Source organism: Aquarana catesbeiana, linkage group LG02, assembly GCF_042186555.1.
Source record: "Aquarana catesbeiana isolate 2022-GZ linkage group LG02, ASM4218655v1, whole genome shotgun sequence".
NCBI lineage: Eukaryota > Metazoa > Chordata > Amphibia > Anura > Ranidae > Aquarana > Aquarana catesbeiana.
In genome coordinates this window covers 642,982,315-643,004,865 of record NC_133325.1, presented here as the reverse complement: position 1 = coordinate 643,004,865, position 22,551 = coordinate 642,982,315, and the positions used below count along the sequence as shown (strand labels likewise).

Below are 22,551 nucleotides of genomic sequence, written 5' to 3'. Positions count from 1 at the left end.
GAACTTCCCTTATGATGGCTATCTACCGGTCAAGCTGACCTTCGATCCCTCCATGGCTGGGAAAGCCGAGACTTTTGAAACTCAGGCAGTGGTCTGTCCTCGCCCACCAGGGGCCAGTAAGAGTTCTCTCATCATAGGGACCAATACTGATCTTGTCAGAAGGCTGTTGACACCTCTTGTTCTGGAGCCGGGCACTTTAACTACAAGTTTGCACCGCATGCTGAGTCAAGCCTACCAGCACCTGGTACAAAAACAGAAGGGAAAGATCTGGCGCTTGGACAAGTGTGAGAAGGTGTTACAGCCTGGTAAAGTGGCCTATTTACGAGCATCTGTCAAGCTAAATTGGAAGCAAGCAGGCCCTTTCATTGTCCTTCAATCAGACGGACAGAGAGAAGACATGGGAGTGGAGATAATTCCCGAGGTGGTTTCAACCAAAGTGTTGCAAAGAAGTCACGGAAAGATCTTGGTTAGTGTCCGCAACATAACAGCCTCACCAGTGAAGATGCCGGCTCAGATGTTGCTGGGACAAGTAAATCTGGCCACCCCAGTCCCGCCGTCTGATTTGGTGGGGGGAGCAAAGGATGGGATCTCTGTGGAGGAGCTCTATCCGAAAAATACTCCCCTTTTGCCTGAATGGAAGGAAAGGGCCAAGACTCAGCTCCTGAGATGGCAGGCTGCATTCTCCAAGAGTGAATTTGATGTGGGGTATACAAAAAGTGCCAAATATCAGATCCATCTCTTCGAGTGCATAAGCCGTTCAGGGAAAGAGTTTGATGGATTCCTTTAGGGGACTTGGAGAATCTGCATGAACAACTGGCAGAGTTGAAGAGAGCAGGTATCATCCGAGAGTCCCAGAGTCTATACGCTTCCCCAATAGTGGTGGTACGGAAGAAGAATGGGTCACTGAGGCTGGGTATTGACTACCGGACGCTGAACTGAAGGACCATTTCCAACCAATATACCACCCCAAGGATATAAGATGCCTTGCAGAGCCTGTCAGGAGCGAAGTGGTTCAGCATGCTGGATTTGAAGAGTGGGTATTACCAAATCCCCATGCACCCTGAGGATCGGGAGAAGACCATTTTCATTACCCCACAGGGGATGTTTGTATTTGACCGTATGCATCAAGGCCTGTCTGGTGCCCCAGCCACCTTCCAAAGGCTAATGGAGAAGACCGTGGGTGACATGAAACTGATCGAGGTGTTGGCGTACTTAGACGGCATCATCGTTTTCAGCAAGACCCGGGAAGAGCACGAAGAGTTTCTGCAGAAGGTCCTTAAGAGACTCCATGGTGAGGGGGTTGAAGCTGTCTCTGGAAAAGTGCCAGTTTTATCAACCCTCGGTCAACTACCTTGGTCACATTGTGTCTGCTGATGAAGTGGCCACTGACCTCCTGGCTGAGGCCTACCAACGTGACTGAGCTTAGGTCATTTCTGGGATTCAAGGTATTCACTAAGACGCTGACCCTGATCTGGCGAAGCCTGTCAGACCAGCTGGAGGGCCCAAAAAACCCAGAGAGTTCATTCAGGAACAATTGACTCTGAAGTGTGAAGAGGTTTTAGGCAGCTGAAGTGAAGACTAACAACAGTCGTGGCCTATGAAGATCCAACCAAGCCATACGAGCTACACTTTGACGCCAGTCGAGATGGGTTAGGTGGGGTGCTATATCAAGAGCATGACTGCCATCTACGGCCTGTTGCCTACGTGAGTCGGAACTTGGCCCCCCGCCGAGAAGAACTATCCCAAGCCATCCAAACTTGAGTTCCTGGCCTTGAATTGGGTGGATAAGTTGAGAGATTAACTGTATGGAGCGGAGTTTGTGATCAAGACAAAGCTCTCACCTACATCCTCACTTTCACCAAGTTGGACGCCACGGGTCACAGATGGTTGGCTGCTCTATCAGGGCTTATTTTCAGCCTGAAGTATCGACTGGGGTCAGGAAACAAGACGCTGATGCTTTGTTAAGAAGGCCCCATTGTTCCAGAGACCCACCAGAAGAATAGGCCCAACTGACACCTGATGGGTACGAGCCTTATGTCAAGCAGCAGAACATCAACCTGGAGTAGGATCCAGGGCCGAAGAGGATGGAGTGTCAGCCGTTGGTGTCCCCAGATGTTATTGCAAGGTCGCCCCAAGTCAGGGATGTAGGTCTGCCCAAGCTGTCAAAGACCTGCAGAGGGACCAGTTGGAGGACCCTCCCTGTAGCTTGGCATTGAAGGCCTTGGAGAGCCAATGCCCTGACTTGCTCCTCACTGACTCCCCGAAGGAAACCCATCTGCTGCACCGAGAGTGGGATCGGTTTCAGGTGCACAGAGGGTTGGTCTACCGAAGGGGCCCCTCTGATGATTCTGAAGAAAAATGGCAGCTATTCCTACCTTAAAAACATACAGAGACAGTATTAACTGCCCTACTGTCAGGAACCATGAATCAGACCGAGACAGAAGTATAGTTAAATAACACTTGTTTAATAATAATAATAGGATAAACAGAGTAAACGTAGTCAAAACAAGCCAGAATTCAGTAACAGGATCGGGTAGTCAGCCAAGCAAATGTCAGAGAGCCAGAGAAAAACCTAGTAGTACAGCAAGCAGGATCAGGAGCCAGAAGGAATGTCAGCCTAGCAAGTCTTCAACAGAACGCAGGAGAAAGACTCTGTGATGTTGACAAAGGTGAAGGCAGAGATCAAGTGAGCTGGACGACTTGCTGGGTAACTGTGGAGAGAAATGGGAGCTGGCAATTAGCTGACAGCTGAGCGGCCAGCTCAGAGAAGGAAGGGCATGACAACCATGGCCACCTAGGGCCCAAGAGGACTTTTCTCCTGGTGAGGGACCGGTTCTACTGGCCCTGCATGCAGGCTGAAGTTGAGGACTATTGCCACTCCTGCATCAGATGTATCCAAAGGAAGACTTTGCCTCATGAGCTGCTCCAATGGACCATCTTCAGAGTCAAGGACCCATGGAGCTGGTGTGCATTGACATTCTGTGCTTGGAGCCTGATCTGAGCGGGCAGGGAAATATCCTGGTAGTGACTGACCATTTCACTCGGTATGCCCAGGCTTTTTCCACGAGGGACCAACAAGCATCCATGGTGGCCATGATCTTCACAGAGAAATTCATTGTGCACTATGGTCTGTCCCAACGCATCCACTCTTATCAAGGGAGAGATTTCAAGAGTAGTCTCATCAAGAGACTTTCAGACCTGTTGGGCATCAGGAAGTCTAAAACCACCCCGTATCATCCTCAAGGAGATCCTCAAGCAGAGAGATTCAACTGAACCCTCCTGGATATATGTGGAACTCTAAGTTCAGAACAAAAGCAGCACTGGAGCAAGCATTTAGTGGCTATTGTGCATGCTTATAACAGCACCACCAATGATGCCACAGGTTACTCTCCCTATAGTTTGATGTTCGGACCGTAGGCCCGGCTGCCAGTAGACTTGGCCTTCGACTCATCCCTCGACCATACCTTAGCAACTTTCCACAGAGGATATGTGGATCGCCTGCAGAGACATCTGAAAACCACCTTTGATAAGGCTCAAGCTGCCTCATATGCCTAAGGACAGAGAAACAAAATAAACTTTGACCTTAGGGTACGAGTGCAGGACCTACAGCCGGATGACAAACCTGGGTGTCCCTGGAAAGCACAAGTTGGCTAACCTATGTCGTTTGCAAGCATCTGCCCAGACACCCAGTATATCAAATCCGGCCAGAGGGATGCACAGGCCTGCTGAAGACTTGGCATCATAATCATCTGTTGCCTCTGTCAGAAGCAGTTCATGTGCCACCACAGCCAGATTTACAGTCCACACCCACGGCCTCTCAAAGATCACGGCCAGTGACTAGATCTCACTCTGTACCCCTTGCTGAAGATGAAAACAGCGAGGATGAAGAGAAAGATTGTCTGTGGCCATCTCAAATGCCAGGGCCTGCCACCCACCCCCACCCCCTTTCTTCTCCCAAGGTGACTGAGGTGACTCTCAGGCCAGAGGCTCCTGAGTTTGTACCTCAAAGTCCACCTTTTAAAGAGTTGGAAGACCCTCAGTCTTTCCTGCTGACAAGAGACCCCTAATGCCGCATACACATGAGCGGACTTTCCGGCATACTTGGTCCGGCGGACCAGAGTCCACCGGACAATCCGATCGTGTGTAGGCTTTAAAACATGTTTTAAAACAAGGTCCGGCGGACTTTTGGGGAAAAAAAGTCCGCCGGACCTAGATTTGAAACATGTTTTAAATCTTTCCGTTGGACTCAGTTCCTGACGGAAAGTCCGTTCGTCTGTATGCTGGTCCGACAGAAAGCCCGCTCGTCTGTATGCTGGTCCGACAGAAAGCCCGCTCGTCTGTATGCTGGTCCGACAGACCAGATACGACGCAAGGGCTGGGTATTGCAACTCGCGCTCGCTGCAATAGGAAAAACAAATTTTCCTATTGGGGTGAGCGCAGGGCACACCAGGCCCTTAGGTCTGGTATGGATTTTAAAGGGAACCCCCTACGCCGAAAAAACGGCGTGGGGTCCCCCCTAAAATCCATACCAGACCCCGATCCGAGCACGCAGCCTGGCTGGTCAGGAAAGGGGGTGGGGACGAGCGAGCGGCCCCTCCCTCCTGAACCGTACCAGGCCGCATGCCCTCAACATGGGGGGTGGGTGCTTTGGGGGAGGGGGAGCGCCCTGCGGGGCCCCCCACCCCAAAGCACCTTGTCCCCATGTTGATGAGGACAAGGGCCTCTTCCCGACAACCCTGACCGTTGGTTGTCGGGGTCTGCGGGCGGGGGGCTTATCGGAATCCGGGAGCCCCCTATAATAAGAGGGCCCCCAGATCCTGGCCCCCCACCCTATGTGAATAAGTATGGGGTACATGGTACCCCTACCCATTTACCTAGGGAAAAAGTGTCAATAATAAAACACACTACACAGGTTTTTAAAATAATTTATTAGACAGCTCGGGGGGGGTCTTCCTCCGGCTTCGGGGGTCTTCCTCCGGCTTCTGGGGTCTTCCTCCGGCTTCTGGGGTCTTCTTCCGGCTTCAGGGGTCCCTCCGGTTTCTCTTCTCCCGGCGTCCGGTTGGTTATTCTCCGCTCTCTCTGGCCTATTCTCCCGGTGTTCCAGTTCTTCTGCCGCCTCCTCCGCTGTCTTCATGCTGCTCTTTTGCCAGCAGAGGCCCGGACTTCTGGCTTCTTGTCTTCTTGGCTTCTTCCCTCTTCTCTTCTCCAGATGATAACACGATGGTCTCTCCGGCTGGACTGCTCTCTGAGCGCTCCAGTGTGACTTATATAGGCGGAGACCCCGCCCCCTTATGCCGTCACAGTCCCTGGGCATGCTGGGACTGTGACGTTTTAGGGGGCGTGGTCAACATCACCCATGTAACAGGTCATAGACTCTTTACCTCCTTTGGCGGACCAAAGGTTCTTTGGTGGGGGGAGTGTGTAGCGGGGGCTACTCTATCACCCATGGTCCCGCACCTCCCGCCATTCCTGCCAGCGACCGCCAGACTGAATAGACACTGACACAGGCACTCATTGAGGGAGAGCACGCCTGTCAGTCCCTGTGGGGGATTACTCCCCCTCCCTCTCCTCTTCCTGTGACCCTATTGGCAGGGAGAGGGAGCAGCAGCAGAGGACCACGGCCCACAATACAGCCCCATTGATTTCTACAGGGGGTGGAACTACCAAGCCCAGCCTGCTTTGCAAGAAGGGGGGGCTAGCTAAAGACTTAAGCTTGTTGGTCTGAGGAGAGATCACCATGAGGCAGGGAGGTGAACAGACGTGTGAGGAGAGACTACAGGCACCCGCTGAAGAACCATGCAAAGAAGGTTCCAGAGACCATTCAGGGATGGTTGAAGATGGATGTACCTTCTGTACCACCTAATATCTCTATTCTTTATGGAATTTCTCTGGAATTATGTAAGAGCTAAAGTTAAAACCACTTGATCTTACTGGATATAATGAATATCTATTAGCCTGAATGATTTTTGGTCAGAAAATTGCATCTGGGGTGGCCAACCCGTCCATATGTACCACCTAATATCTCTATTTTGATGTGGAATATCTCTGAAATGATGTGACATCTAACATTGAAACCACTTGATCTTACCGGGCCAACCCGCTCTTATGTACCACCTAATATCTCTATTATTATGTGGAATATCTCTGAAATTATGTGAGATCTAACATTAAAACCACTTGATCTGACAGGATCTAATGAAAATCTATGAGCCTGAATGATTTTTGGCCAGAAAATTTGATAAGGGGGGCCAACCCGTCCTTATTTACCACCTACTAGCTCTATTTTTATGTGGAAAATGATGTGAGATCTAATGTTAAAACCACTTAATCTTACCAGATCTAACAAATATTTATTAGCCTGAATGATTTCTAGCCAGAAAATTTGATAAGGGGGGGATAACCCGTCCATATGTACCACCTAATATCTCTATTTTGATGTGGAATATCTCTGAAGTGATGTGAGATCTAATATTACAACCACTTGATCTTACCGCATCTAATGAATATCTATTAGTCTGAATGATTTTTGGCCAGAAAATTTGATAAGGGGGGGCCAGTCCCCCTCATTAATCACTTAATTAAAGGGGTTGTAAAGGTAAAAATGTTTTCACCTTAATGCATTCTATGCATTAAGGTGAAAAAACTACTGACAATACCGCCGCCCCCAGCCCCCCCGTTTTACTTACCTGACCCCTCGAAAGTCGGCTGCTCATTCCCGACATCCATTCCGCTGCTCAGCCTGGCCGCTGATTGGCTACAGTGGATGGATTGGAAGCAGCGCAGCCATTGGCTCGCGCTGCTGTCAATCACATCCAATGACGCGGCGCGCTGGGGGGCGGGGCCAAGTGATACAGCGAGCGACTATAGCCGCCGGCTGTATCACGGGAGAGCGCCCGCAACAACTAACCACCATGCGAGGGAGCTCGCATTGAGGTGGTTAGTTCTTGCGGGGAGGAGCTGAAACAGCCGCCGAGGGACCCCAGAAAAGCAGGTTCGGGGCCACTCTGTGCAGAACGAGCTGCACAGTGAAGGTAAGTATAACATGTTTGTTATTTTTAAAAAATAAAAAAATCACCTTTACAACCCCTTTAATCTCTAATTATGTGAGATCTAACGTTAAAACCACTTGATCTTACCGGATCTAACGAATATCTATTAGCCTGAATGATTTTTGACCAGAAAATTTGATAAGGGGGGGCCAGCCTGTCCATATGTACCACCTAATATCTCTATTTTGATGTGGAATATCTCTGAAATGATGTGAGATCTAACGTTAAAACCACTTGATCTTTATGGGCCAAATACGGAATAATATATCTTCACCAGGTCCTGACTGATACAGGGCCTAAGACATTCCAATCCCTTAAAGACGAATACTCGGTACCGCACCATCTGTTATTCAAATACCTGCAACTTCGCCATGCTCTGTGCTTTCAACTCAGGAACATCGCTAATGATATTGCTCACCCTCAGGTTCTAGATACAATTATGGGCCCTGACCCTCAAAAACTGATTTCAAATTTGTATTACATTATTCGACTCCCTAGAATAGCAACAGTAGTTCAAAAGGCTAAATCAGGTTGGGAAAAAGACGTGGGAGATCTCAGTGACTCAGACTGGGATGAAATACTAGATAATGTTAAAAGGACATCACCTAAACTCTCAGATAGATTGACACAGCTCTATATTGTTCACCAAGCATACTTGACACTGAAAAGGATAGCTAAATTCCAGCCATCACATAGCTCAACATGCCCCATGTGCACATCTGGGCCGGGCACCTTTTACCACTTGATATGGGAATGCCCCTGTCTACAAGTATATTGGGAGCAAGTGATTAAATTCTTACACGACAAAATGGGTTCTCCAGTGGCATTGGACCCAAAACTATGTATTTTGGGTCTACTACCTGATGCAGACATAGATAAGTCCCATGCTACCTTCATATATGAGACTTTATTTACAGCCAGAAAAGCCATAGCTAAAGCCTGGATGCAAGCTATGCCTCCTACAGTGTCATCCTGGAAAAGAGATGTAAACAATACCCTACCGTACAAAAAAATTGATATACACACATAGAGGATGTACACAAAAGTACTCGAAGGTATGGGATAGATGGTTGGAAGACGGTGAGACCTGTACTTAGAGACTTAAAGGGGTTGTAAAGGTGTTTTTTTTTTTTTTTAAAAATAACAAACATGTCATTCTTACCTTCACTGTGCAGCTCGTTCTGCACAGAGTGGCCCCGAACCTGGTCTTCTGGGGTCCCTCGGCGGCTGTCTCAGCTCCTCCCCGCAAGCATTTACCACCTTCATGCGAGCTCTCTCGCACGGTGGTGAGTGCTTGCGGGCGCGCTCCCGTGATACAGCCGGCGGCTATAGCCGCTCGCTGTATCACTCGGCCCCGCCCCCCGGCGCGCCGCGTCATCGGATGTGATTGACAGCAGCGCGAGCCAATGGCTGCGCTGCTTTCAATCCATCCACTGCAGCCAATCAGCGGCCAGGGTGAGCGGAGGAACAGATGTCGGGAACGCGAAGCTGACTTTCGAGGCGTCAGGTAAGTAAAACGGGGGGGCTGGGGGCGGCGGTTCTGTCAGAAGTTTTTTCACCTTAATGCATAGAATGCATTAAGGTGAAAAAACTTTTACCTTTACAACCCCTTTAACAATAACATTACTATAGCAGTATATATAACGAGGTGGAGGGGGATGCAATTGTTGCGAAATAGAGGAAATATGAATAAAAGTGGTATAAGATTATGAGGCCACGTTTACCAAAGGTCCTTTCATAACTGCAAAAATTAATAAGAAACGGAATGAAGTATTTTCAATGTGCAAGATGTATTACTATTTTCTAACCATTGTACATGTCAAATGCTTGTTGTATACCCGTGAGTATAAGTTCAATAAAGTTGGATTTCCCAATTTAAAAAAAAAAAAACACCTGATCTTACCCGATCTAACGAAAATCTATTAGCCTGAATGATTTTTGGCCAGAAAATTTGACAAGGGGGGGCTAACCCGTCCATATGTACCACCTAATACCTCTATTTTGATGTGGAATATCTCTGAAATGATGTGAGATCTAACGTTAAAACCACTTGATCTTACCGGATCTAACGAATATCTATTAGCCTGAATGATTTTTGGCCAGAAAATTTGATAAGGGGGGGCCAGCCCCCCCTCATTAATCACTTAATAAGTCTCTAATTATGTGAGATCTAACGTTAAAACCACTTGATCTTACCAGATCTAACAAATATCTATTAGCCTGAATGATTTTTGACCAGAAAATTTGATAAGGGGGGGCCAGCCCGTCCATATGTACCACCTAATATCTCTATTTTGATGTGGAATAGCCAATGGCTCTTGCTGCTGTCTCTGAGTCAGTGAGGAGGCAGAGAGCTGGGAGAGCAGCTAGATTAAGATCATGCTCAGGTAAGTAATTAAGGGGGCTGCATACTGAAGGTTTTTTATCTTCATGCATGAAGGTAGGAAACATTTAGCCTTTAGAATTTCTTTAAGCCATATGGCAGCAAAGCTATATGTCAGTGTTGCATATAGCAAACAAGCTGTACAGTGAGCTACATGTGAATCATGCCTGTGGGTTTTACTGTGCCTGTTGCTGGCATTCCCCTGGCTTTCTGCCTTAGCTCTTTGTTGCAAACGTTTTATGTTATGGGTACTAGCAGCTGCATGGTTGCACATGCTGCTCATAGTTGGAATATTCTGATGGCTTTTCAGGCAGTGTGATGTTTTTAGAACAATGTGTATCTTAGCAATGGCTAATTGTGTGTGTATATTTTCAGTACAACCACCAGTTGTGTCATGGCATTAATTAATCTGCTACAATGACAAGATATGAAGGACGGAACCTGAATCGCTGGAGGAAAGAGCACTGTGATTATATACAGTCAGGTCCATAAATATTGGAACATCGACACAATTCTAATCTTTTTGGCTCTATACACCACCACAATGGATTTGAAATGAAATGAACAAGATGTGCTTTAACTGCAGACTTTCAGCTTTAATTTGAGGGTATTTACATCCAAATCAGGTGAACGGTGTAGTAATTATAACAGTTTGTATATGTGCCTCCCACTTTTTAAGGGACCAAAAGTAATGGGACAGATTAACAATCATCCATCAAACTTTCACTTTTTAATACTTGTTTGCAAATCCTTTGCAGTCAATTGCAGCCTGAAGTCTGAAATACAAAGACATCACCAGACGCTGGGTTTCATCCCTGGTGATGCTCTGCCAGGCCTCTACTGCAGCTGTCTTCAGTTCCTGCTTGTTCTTGGGGCATTTTCCTTTCAGTTTTGTCTTCAGCAAGTGAAATGCATGCTCAATCGGATTCAGGTCGGGTGATTGACTTGGCCAATGCATAACATTCCACTTCTTTCCCTTAAAAAACTCTTTTGGTTGCTTTCGCAGTATGCTTCGGGTCATTGTTCCAATGAGTTCTGAAGCATTTTGCTGAATATGGGCAGATAATATTGCCCAAAACACTTCAGAATTCATCCTGCTACTTTTGTCAGCAGTCACATCACCAATAAATACAAGAGAACCAGTTCCATTGGCAGCCATACATGCCCACGCCATGACACTACCACCACCATGCTTCACTGATGAGGTGGTATGCTTTGGATCATGAGCAGTTCCTTTCCTTCTCCATACTCTTCTCTTCCCATCACTCTGGAACAAGTTGATCTTGGTCTCATCTGTCCATAGGATGTTGTTCCAGAACTGTGAAGGCTTTTTTAGATGTTGTTTGGCAAACTCTAATCTGGCCTTCCTGTTTTTGAGGCTCACCAATGGTTTACATTGTGGTGAACCCTCTGTATTCACTCTGGTGAAGTCTTCTCTTGATTGTTGACTTTGACACACATACACCTACCTCCTGGAGAGTGTTCTTGATCTGGCCAACTGTTGTGAAGGGTGTTTTCTTCACCAGGGAAAGAATTTGTTAAGGTTAAAAGGCTAATAACTTGTAAAGAGCAGTAAACATATGAATGAGGTACTTAATTATTTATATACCCTTATAGTTTTATATTATAAATTACAGCACTGAGACATTTTTAAGCCTCAATTGCTATTCCAACTGTCTTGCCAACCTCCCCTTCCTGCTGCAGCCACTGCAGAAAAGGGAGACAGAGCAGCTCTCAGTACAGATCACCCCCACTCCCCTACCTCCTGGCAGGCAGCAGCAAGGAACCAATCAGCAAGGAGAAGAGGAGGACACTGGGACATGTAGTTCTCTCAGGTGTGCTGTGTAATGGAGGCTATGGGGCTCTGAACTACAATTCCCAGAGAGCCCTGTTTAGAAAATAGGAGAGAGAGCAAGTATTGCCTGGGCAAATTTCACGGGAGTGGATTAGTACAGCATGGTGGGAGAGACTGTGAGGGTCAGTGCTGTGTGTCTGTACCAGAGAGAGAGAGAGAGAGAGAGAGAGACTAAGCCACCCAAAAACCCTTTGCAGTGCCTATATCTGGAAATTGCAGAGCTTCGACCTGTGAATTGAGGGACAGAGCCACTACCAAGATACGGACCTTGCTGTGCTACTTGTCAGAGTCATCATGGGCAACTCAAAGTGAGCTAACACCTCTTTAGGGACCACCACTGCCGTGTTGCTGGGGTCTGGTGAGAGGGCCTGTTTGATACCACCACTAAAGACTGAGCCTTTAGGAAATGCCTAACCAGCTACCTTATAGCTATATTACTGCCTGTAGGCCTTGGTGACTATATCTAAGCAAGCCAACGGTCACTGGGCCCCAATGTTTAGCTAGCTGAAGAGTCAGGACTAAAAACTGCCCCTAACAATTGCTACCCAGAGACCTTTTGTCCCTTTGCTTACTTAAAGAGGTATCTCTGGTGCATCTCCTGCACCATACCCCAACTAATCGATTAGAGTGCACTCTAAACAAGATTAGTATCAGTATCACTCATGCTGCATTCAATGTTTAAAAATGTAGAAAGAAAAGAATTGCGCTAGGTGCAAAAAAAATGTAAAATGAAAATATATTAGTGATAATGACAAAAAAATTTTTTTTGAAAAATATCCTGCAGCTGAACACTATAACCCCGACATAAGGGGACAAAGAATAAATATAAAAGTAGAAGTGCAGCGCTAGATAGGTACCACAAATAATTAAATAGTGTATAATGGCAATAAGTGCGATTGTGCTAATCAAATACAATGATAACTTATTGGGGGTTATTTACGAAAGGCAAATCCACTTTGCACTGCAAGTGCACTTGAAAGTGCACTTGGAAGTGCAGTCGCTGTAAATCTAAGGGGTAGATCTGAAATGAGTGGAAGCTCTGCTGATTTTATCATCCAATCATGTGCAAGCTAAAATGCTGTTTTTTATTTTCCTTGCATGTCCCCCTCAGATCTACAGCGACTTTACTTCCAAGTGCACTTTCAGTGCACTTGCAGTGCAAAGTGGACTTTCCTTTAGTAAATAACCCCCATTGCTATCATTGTATTTGTTTAGCACAATCGCACTTATTGCCATTCATTATTTGTGGTACCTATCTAGCGCTGCACTTATACTTTTATTTTTATGCATTTAATGTTTATTTGCATTGTTTACTGCTGATTTGCTAATTCATGTATTGATTTCAGTTAATAGTATAGAACCTGATCTACTTTGGCATAGTTATTAGTCTGTTTGGCAGACTGTGTTCAAGTTTACCCGCTGTGTGCTCATTTATGTTCTACTGACATTTATTCTAAACTCTTATCAACTAATGAAGTTCATTTACCACTAAACGAGTGTGTGTCTGTTTTCCAATAGCAACCCACAGCCAGGTAAAAGGCATTTATATTTGAGTCTCTATACGTGCTTGCAGTGATTTTTATTTAACCAGATGTGTCAGAGGGGCTGAGGTTGTTCTGCAGAACAGAGAACCCAAAATTACCAAAGCGGCTCCTTCGGGGTGACTCTATACAACTATAGATTAATCTCAGCACCGCAAAATATCCGATAACAGTCTCTTCCAAAATGTGAAGAATTCTCTTCAAATTGTTTGTGATCCAATCAGGCCCAGCATGGAACCACCGTTCTAAGAAGTGTTCAATATTCTCATTCATTTATTCCACCCAAAAATCTGAATTTCACTGCCAAAATTTGAAACCACACTCTCCCTCCCAATCACCTTTTATTATTTCTTTCTGAATATGGCAAGGCAATAGTGCTCAATATATGGGACTTTTCAGGTGCATCAACAGATATTTACACAGAGAAATATTTAGTATAAAAATGTGTTACAAAATTTTTATTTGATTGCAAAAAATCTTTTTTAGATTAAAAGCATACTGTACAGTCATATAATGTCATTCATCACGCATGTTATTCAACATGTTTCAGCTGTAAAGGCTTCTTCAGGAAAATGTGTGGTGATACTACTGGCAAAATAAACAGAAATAAATAAAAACAATATCACACAAACATTGTTATATACACATAATTTGTTTACTGTGTGACAATAAAGGATGCATCCACCTAGCGAAAAAAGTCTCCCAAAAGAAGATCCCTACCTCCAAACCAATTGGAGGTAGGGATCCTCTTTTTGGAGACTTTTTTTCGATAGGTGGACGCAGCCTTTATTGTCACACATGTATAGTAAACAAATTATGTGGATATAACAATGTTTGTGTTATATTGTTTTGATTTATTTCTGTTTTCTTTTGCCAGTAGTTTATTTTTACTTTTTTATTTTGCCAATTATTTTGTAATTGAATAAAAAAAAATGTATACTAAATATTTCTCTGTGCAATTATGTGTACATGCACCTGAAAAGTCCCATATTTCCCCCATTTTCTTTTAGTTCTTTATTAAGGGATGTTGGTGCCTCTGACTTTGTGTGAACTGGTCTTGTCCATGCACTTTCCATAGTGTTTAATATATCATTCCTCAGGGCTGTATACACTCTTTTCTTCCTGCTGCTTTATGCCGCGTACACGCGAGCGGACTTTTCAGCATCAAAGGTCCGACGGTCTTTCCGACGAACTTTCGACGGAGTTACAATGGAGTTTCAAACGACCGGACTTGCCCACACACGAACGGACTAAAGTCCGTTCGAAAGTCTGTTGGTTTAAACGTAATGACGTACGAAGGGACTAGAATAAGGAAGTTCATAGCCAGTAGCCAATAGCTGCCCTTGTGTCCTTTTTTATCCATCGGACTAGCATACAGACGAACTGATTTTTCGACCGGATTCGAGTCTGTCGGAAAGATTTGAAACATGTTCCAAATCTAAAGTCCATCTAATTTTCGGCTAATCTAAAGTCCGTCTGATTTTCGCTGAAGGTCCGATGAAGCCCACACACGGCCGGATTGTCCGACGGATTCGTTCCGTCGGAACAGTCCGGTCGAAAAAGTCCGGTCGTGTGTACACGGCATAAGATGTCTCTTCCCAGGACACTCAAAAGGTGTCTTCTCCTGTTGCCCGCTCTTCTGTACATATCCTCCAGCCACATATATAGCCACAAAATGAAAGCAGTAGAGGAATCGCATATAGTGTAAATTGTAAAATAAAAATGAATACCACATAAAGATAAAATCATCAAACTCACACGATTTTAGTGCATTATACAATACAACTTGAATGGACAGATGCAAATGTCGTTCTCTCCCCTGCTTCCTCTATGCGGTTTGTCCACACTTCATAGATACCCTTGGTGGAGCCTCTGTCAGTCACCCAGCCTGTATGACAATCATGGCTGTCCCCATAGATACAGTGGAGAAATAAGTGTAGACACAAAGGGGCAAGACAAGTGTTATTTTTAGGATTACCAGGTGAAAAAAGGAAACATATGCATTCAAGGGACATATGCCTTTGCATTTTATCAGAGGGTGGCCCTGTTTGCACCACACCTCTCGACACCCTTAGATTGAACTATCGGTTGGCCAGAAAATTTTTGGCCGCACAGCTCCTGCATCCAATTAGATGCAAGCACTGTGGGGTATTCTGGCTACTGACTTCGCTAGCTGTCAGAATACAGTTGCTGCAGCATGAGATCTGGACTTTAACACTGCTAGCGAGGATGGAGGAATCAGTGAGATTTCTTTCGTTTAGCCTGCAGGGTGAGTATGGCCAGCTTAACTCTTCAGGGAGAATGAAGTTAAACTTGAATCCAGCAAAAGCAGTTAGAATACAGCCGCACTCCATTCCTTGCAAACTTTTACTAAATAGCGCAGATCCAGCCCTTTGATTCTAGGGGTCTAATTCACATCTATACATTGCAGTTTAGCGCTTTATAAAAAAAATGGGCATTCAGCATTTCTGTGCATTTAGGGTCCATTCATACTTTGATTGTTTTGTAGGCTTTTTTTATTGAGCGTTTGTACAGGGCATTTTGGGCAGTTTTGTGAGCATTTAAGGCCTGAGTGTATTTTTTTTTTTTTTTTAGCCAATGGAAAGCTAGTTACTTGGGAAAAAATGAATATGTGTTGTTTTGTACGTTTTTTCAAGCTGGAAACTTGAAGTCTGTAGCTCTAAGGAAATGTTTGTACTTTTTCAAGTGACACTACATTCAGGCATGAACAGGCACAATTGAAAACGTTCCATTTTGGATGTTACATACTTTGATCTACAAAACCCTCAGATATGAATAAGAAGTTCATGCAATAAGCCAGCATGACAAAATGAATTGAAAACATGAGTTTGGCATTTAAAAAATATCTACACTATGAATTTCCCTTCCTCCTGTAAAATAATTAAAATTACTAAAACGGCAAGCAGCATAAAAAAATGTGCAGAATCAGGCTGCATGACAGTTTGGTAATCTTCTCATTGTTAGGTGGAGTCTTTAATGGAAACAAATGTATATGTCACCTTGGGTGGAATTCAGTGAATGCAAATGGAAGAAGACTATACAATACAACAGACATGTAATCTGCAAGCATGGACTTGTATCAGTTAATGTGGATACAACAGCAACAGGCTCCGGAGCAGTCAGTATTATAATTCTTCCATCTCCCTTGCACTCATAATATGAGGAAGATACATTACACTGGTGTGAGCTGCTGTATGAGCATTTAGTGCATCGGCTCATGGCACTAAAAGCAATATTTTAGCAGACTTTAGTAGCTTTAGCAGCTTCAGTCCTTAACCACTTCAATACAGGGCATTTTTACCCCTTCCTGCCAGGCCAATTTATCAGCTTTCAGTGCTGTCTCACTTTGAATGACAATTGCACGGTCATGCAACGCTGTACCCAATGAAATTTGTATTATTTTTTTGAGACAGAGCTTTCTTTTGGTGCTATTTAAAGTGGTTGTAAACCCTTACAGACCACTTTTTGCTACAGGTAAGCCTATAATAAGGCTTACCTGTAGCCACCGAGGGTATCTCCTAAACTGCCGGTGACGTCATCGGCACATGCTCACTGAAGCAATGGCACGTACGTGCCATTGCATGCGCGGGAGTGACGTCATCGCGGCTCCAGCCAATCACAGCGCCAGAGCTGTAATACCCGGAAGTAACCCCCGGGAGTGATGTCGGCTGCTGGAGCGGTGTATGGGCACCGCAGCAAGGGCTTCGATCTCACTGATGAGGCAGTGCTAATGAGCACTGATGGGCACTAATGAGGAGGCACTGATGAGGCGGCACTGATGGCACTGATGAGGCGGCACTGATGAGGAGACACTGATGAGGAGGCACTGATGAGACGGCACTGATGGCACTGATGAGGCGGCACTGATGAACACTGATGGGCACTGATGAGGAAGCACTGATGAGGCGGCACTGATAGGGGGCAGTAATGGGCACTGATAACCTGCACTGATCTACACTGTTTGGCACTGATGGGGCTGCACTGATGATCAGGGAATGATTGATCAGGGCACTGATTATCAGTGTAAACTATGTACTCACTGTGCCCTGTCAGGAAAGGACTGCCGATAACCGCTAAGTCTGTTTACATGTGATCCATTGTGATTGGCCCTTTACCACGATCTGTGAACAGCTGTGTCCAAAGGACACAATGGTTACAGAGCACACCTGATGCGCGCCCCAGGGGGCGCACAGGAGGCGCAGTTCTGGGAGGACACCCATTGACACCCTCCCAAAACTGGAGAGCCACGCTGTATCTGTATTTTGGCTATAGCGCGGACAGGAAGGGGTTAAAGTATTAGCTAAAGGCAAAACTGTTCAGAATAGAGAGGGATTAGAACACCTGTAAGGTGTTTATTGCTGTCTGTGGCTCTGATGGGGAACTCACCCTCTCTATTTGTCCTGTTTACCATTATCATCAAAAGTGAGAGTAATGCCCCATACACACGATCAGAAATTCTGCCAGCAAAAGTCGGATGTGAGCTTTTGGTCAGAAATTTTGACCATGTATATGCTCCATCGGGCTTTTGCTGTTAGAATTCCAGCCAGCAAAAGATTGAGAGCAGGGCATAAAAGAAAATTCTAAATTTTGGGTTGACACCAGAACAGTAATAGAGGGAAAATCTTCCAATGGGGATCCTAGTTCTGGTGATCCTGGTGACATCCTGGGATTGCCTTACTTTGGAGGGATTTCCCCTCACTTCCTGTTTTTGCTATGGGGTGGGAAGTGAATTCTACACAGTCCTCCAAGTCCTCCACAATAGGACACACACAAAAAACATCCCTTACTCTATCCAAAATGAAAAAAAAAAGTTTTGCCTTACCTGTTACTTTAACCCCTTCCCGCCGAGCGTACGCAGATATGCGGCCTCGGCTTTAGGGGGTTATACCGGGATGATGCCCCCAGCTGCAGGCATCATCCCGGTACCGTTTTTAGAGTCGGCGATTGGGTATCCACGGATAACAACCGATGTGGACATCCCCCCCTCCCGCCATTCTTACCAGGCCTCCCTCCCACCGGGAGACCCGATCCATGATCCGCCACTTCCAGCGGCTAGAGACAGACTGGCACGAAGCCGGAAACGGGTTCATACCAGTCTTCTCCCTGTAAATACGGAAGTGACTTCACGACGTCACTTCCTGTTTACTCGGCTGCCAATGGCGCCGGTTTTTAAAAAATATACAGTATTCAGAATCGCCGTTTTTGGTGATCTGAATACTTTGAAATGCAAAGGAGGGATCGGGGGTCTTTTAGACCCCCGATCCCTCCATAAAGAGTACCTGTCACCACCTATCACAAGGGATGTTTACATTCCTTGTGACAGCAATAAAAGTGATCAAATTTTTTTTTTTCAAAAAACACAATGTTAAAAAATAAAAATAAATGAAATTAAAAATAAAAATTTTAAAGCGCCCCCGTCCTCACGAGCTTGCGCAGTAAAGAAAACGCATACGGAAGTCGCGCCAACATATGTAAACCGTGTTCAAATCACACATGTGAGGTATCACCACGATCGTCAGAGCGAGAGCAATAATTATAGCACTAGACCTCCTCTGTAACTCTAACCTGGTAACCGTTATTTTTTTTTAAATTGTCGCCTATGGAGATTTTTAGGTACCGTAGTTTGTCGCCATTCCACGAGTGTGCGCAATTTTAAAGCGTGACATGTTTGGTATCTATGTACTCTGCGTAACATCATCTTTCACATTATACAAAAAAATTGGGCTAACTTTACTGTTTCGATTTTTTTTAAATTCATGAAAGTGTCCTTTTCCCCAAAAAGTTGCGTTTAAAAGACCGCTGCACAAATACCGTGTAACATAAAATATTGCAACAATCTCCATTTTATTCTCCAGATTCTCTGCTAAATAATAATATACATAATGTTTGGGGGTTCTAAGTAATTTTCTAGCAAAAAATACAGATTTTAACTTGTAAACACCAAATGTCAGAAATAGGCTTAGTCATGAAAGGGTTAAATATGAAGCAAAACTTTTACATGTAAACTAATAAAAATACTGAAGAAATTTTTCATACTCTAGAAAAATGTAAAACAGTTTTATACTTCTGTCTATCCATACCTGAGATGTACACAGTTGTGGCAGACAGCACAGATAGGCTGGTGACCTGACTTGTCTCTTCTATAGTTAGGGCTGGTTCATACTGTGCGTTCTTGTGCAATTCACATTCAGTTTCCTGCGTTGCAATTTTAGCCCATTCATTTAGAACGGGCTGAAATCGCACTGCACAGCACCAAAAGTATTATATGCACTTCTTTTGGAAACTCACTGCAACCACATTGCATGGTTCTTCTGCATTCTGGGAGTTCGTCCCCGGGTGCATACTGCCCAAATACTAATGTGGAATTCAGCCAGTGAAGTCAGAACTAATTATCTTTGTACTTATTCTAGGTGGGTAACTTTAAAATGCAGCCAATGAAGCAGCAGAGCAGCCAGGCAAGTAGTATTTCAGAAGTTAGCCATGACAGCCTCCATATTTCTCTCAGAACAGATTTCCTTTGAAATTCCAATTCATTCGCATTGCTTTCATCCTGTCTGTAAAATTTGTTGGGAAGCATAACAGACATTTTTCTCAAGGGAAATAAATCTATTTATGGTGCGCTGCAAAACCAGAATGAGTCAAATGTTAATTTAGCAGTTTCTTTCAGCAGTGATTTTTACTGGATCGTGGTTTGTTTTGTTATTTGAAAGATGCTTGTTCCTACTAACTATGATGCCTATAGGCAAAAGGCTTCAAGCCAGCTCAAAACACAGCACACATCAGTATGTATAATAAATTGGCATTCATTATTTGCAACAAATAATTCAATGTTTAACGTAAGAAATGACACAATGTGAGGTTAAAACAGGCTCTTGATCTATGTTTTTACCGACCCTCACCCCCGGTCACCTACTCCCAAATTTACATGGCAACTAGATGGCTCGAGGGGTGAGCTCACATTGCTGCAGCTGTGATGCTTTACTTTGTGGTGTGGACATTTTAAGCTGGCAATAGATGATCAAAATTTGGCTGGTTCAGCAGGGACCAGTCAGATTTCGTTCCATCTATGGCCATTCCCATTCAGGAGGAGTCGATCTAATAATTAAAGCGGACCTTTCACTCATTTTTTTCATCTTTCCATCTATTAATTCCTATGCCCTTGTTGTTTTAACTTTGGATAGTAAAACATTTTTTTCTGCCTGTAAATACCTTATACACTTACTGTTTCTTGTCTGGTAAAATGCCTAGGCTTGTGGCATCATACACAGCTCTCTCTCTAACTCTCATGAGAGTTTGCCAGGAAGGGAGGGGGAAGAGTCCTAAGAGGGCCAATGAGAGCTGCAGGGCTGCAGAGCTGGAGGTGTGCCTCTGTGTGTCTGTGTAAATCCAGTAAGAGAACAGGCAGCAGCTTCAGCTGCCCACAGGTAAAATGAATGCAGCCAGACTCAGTGGAGGGAGATTTCTGCAGCATATTTGGCAAGTACAGAATCACAGTATATATAAAATAATATGCACAGTGGTTAGAGGGAAGCTTCAGAATGGCAAATATGTTTTTTTTATTACAAATTATGTGAGCAGACTGCAGTTCCTCTTTAACTTCTCTTCAATGGGAATGTTGGTATGTTTTAATTCGATCAGCGCTTGTAGTCAATCGGCTGCAGAGCTGATTAGTGTATTCTGACAGTAGGACTCCACTGCGGTCAGAATTCAATAGCGCAGCAGCGAGGATTCCTTTATCCACTTCAAATGGGTGAATGAGGGAATCTGTTTAGTTCTTTTCTGATCAGCCGGCTGGCAAATTGAAAAGAACAACCCACCTATGGCCAGCTTTATTTAGTGTGTCAAGTTGAAAGGTAGCACCACTTGTCAAACTCTCCCATTAAAGTCAATGGGACCCATCACAACTAAAGAACTAGCTAGAGCCCTAGCTGATTCCCCAGGCAAAGCTCCCAGCCCTGATGTCCTCACGATTGCCTACTATAACACTTAAGTTAAACTTCACACAGTCCTAACTCTCCTTTATTTAACGGAAGACTTTTAACACCATTACAGACAGTCATACTCTCCCACCAGGTCTTTTACGGGACAATATTTCAGGTGTCCCCTCTTAAATTGTGACATCAAGCTGTTGGCAAAGAGCCTTACAATTAGAATTAGTTTACTACTTCACAGTAGAGCTGCACGATTAGTCGTTAAAGAATCAAAAGCAGGATTCTACCCCCCTCCCGATCTTAAAACAGCATTTCTCTGCTCATTTCTGATAGCTGACAAAAAAAAATTCAGGCAGCCTGCCAAGTTTATCTCAACATCATAGATAACTATAAACAAAACCGTATATACTCGAGTATAAGCCGAGTTTTTCAGCACATTTTTTTGTGCTGAAAGTGTGCAGCTCGGCTTATACTCGAGTCACTGCCGTCTGCCTACCTGATCAGCGCGTCATGCAGACAGACGGCATCCACGTACGAGGATGAGAGGATGTCCGTGATAGGCTGAACACTGATTGCTGGGAAAATAAGTGTTCTGCCTATCACAGACGAGGACGAGGAGGAGGCGCGGATTTTGTACACTGGAATGGCCGCCGTCTGACCTGCATGACACGCTGATCAGGTATGCAGAACGATCAGGGGGACATCCCGACCGCTCACCGCTACATTTAAACGGCAATACCCCACAGAGAGCTTGCAGATCGGCACAGGAAGGCTGCAATGGACACAAAGAGGACACAGAAAGCTTGCAGATCGGCACAGGAAGGCTGCAATGGACACAGAGAGGACACAGAGAGCTTGCAGATCGGCACAGGAAGGCTGCAATGGACACAGAGAGGACACAGAAAGCTTGCAGATCGGCACAGGAAGGCTGCAATGGACACAAAGAGGACACAGAAAGCTTGCAGATCGGCACAGGAAGGCTGCAATGGACACAGAGAGGACACAGAAAGCTTGCAGATCGGCACAGGAAGGCTGCAATGGACACAAAGAGGACACAGAAAGCTTGCAGATCGGCACAGGAAGGCTGCAATGGACACAGAGAGGACACAGAGAGCTTGCAGATCGGCACAGGAAGGCTGCAATGGTCACAGAGAGGACACAGAGAGCTTGCAGATCGGCACAGGAACGCTGCAATGGACACAGAGAGGACACAGAGAGCTTGCAGATCGGCACAGAAAGGCTGCAATGGACACAGTGAGGTAGGCAGATCTGCACAGGGAGGCTGCAATGGACAGGGAGGCTGCAATGGACAGGGAGGCTGCAATGGACACAGTGAGGTAGGCAGATCTGCACAGGGAGGCTGCAATGGACAGGGAGGCTGCAATGGACAGGGAGGCTGCAATGGACACAGTGAGGTAGGCAGATCTGCACAGGGAGGCTGCAATGGACAGGGAGGCTGCAATGGACACAGTGAGGTAGGCAGATCTGCACAGGGAGGCTGCAATGGACAAGGAGGCTGCAATGGACAGGGAGGCTGCAATGGACACAGTGAGGTATCCAGTAGACACAGTGAGGTATGCAATACACACAGTGAGGTATGCAATAGACACTGTGAGGTATGCAGCTGCAGATGGACATTGTTGACCCTCTTTTCCACTTACAGTAGTTGCTGCATTTCTCACCCTAGGCTTATACTCGAGTCAATAAGTTTTCCCAGTTTTATGTGGTAAATTAGGTGCCTTGGCTTATACTCGGGACAGCTTATACTCAA

At 45.2% G+C, this 22,551-nt stretch overlaps 1 protein-coding gene across 1 annotated transcript in view; it reads left to right on the top strand.

The window, feature by feature from the left end:
- Positions 1-22,551, top strand: part of MAP3K15 (mitogen-activated protein kinase kinase kinase 15) — a 268,377-nt gene that overhangs the window by 52,382 nt on the left and 193,444 nt on the right. The window lies entirely within an intron of this gene.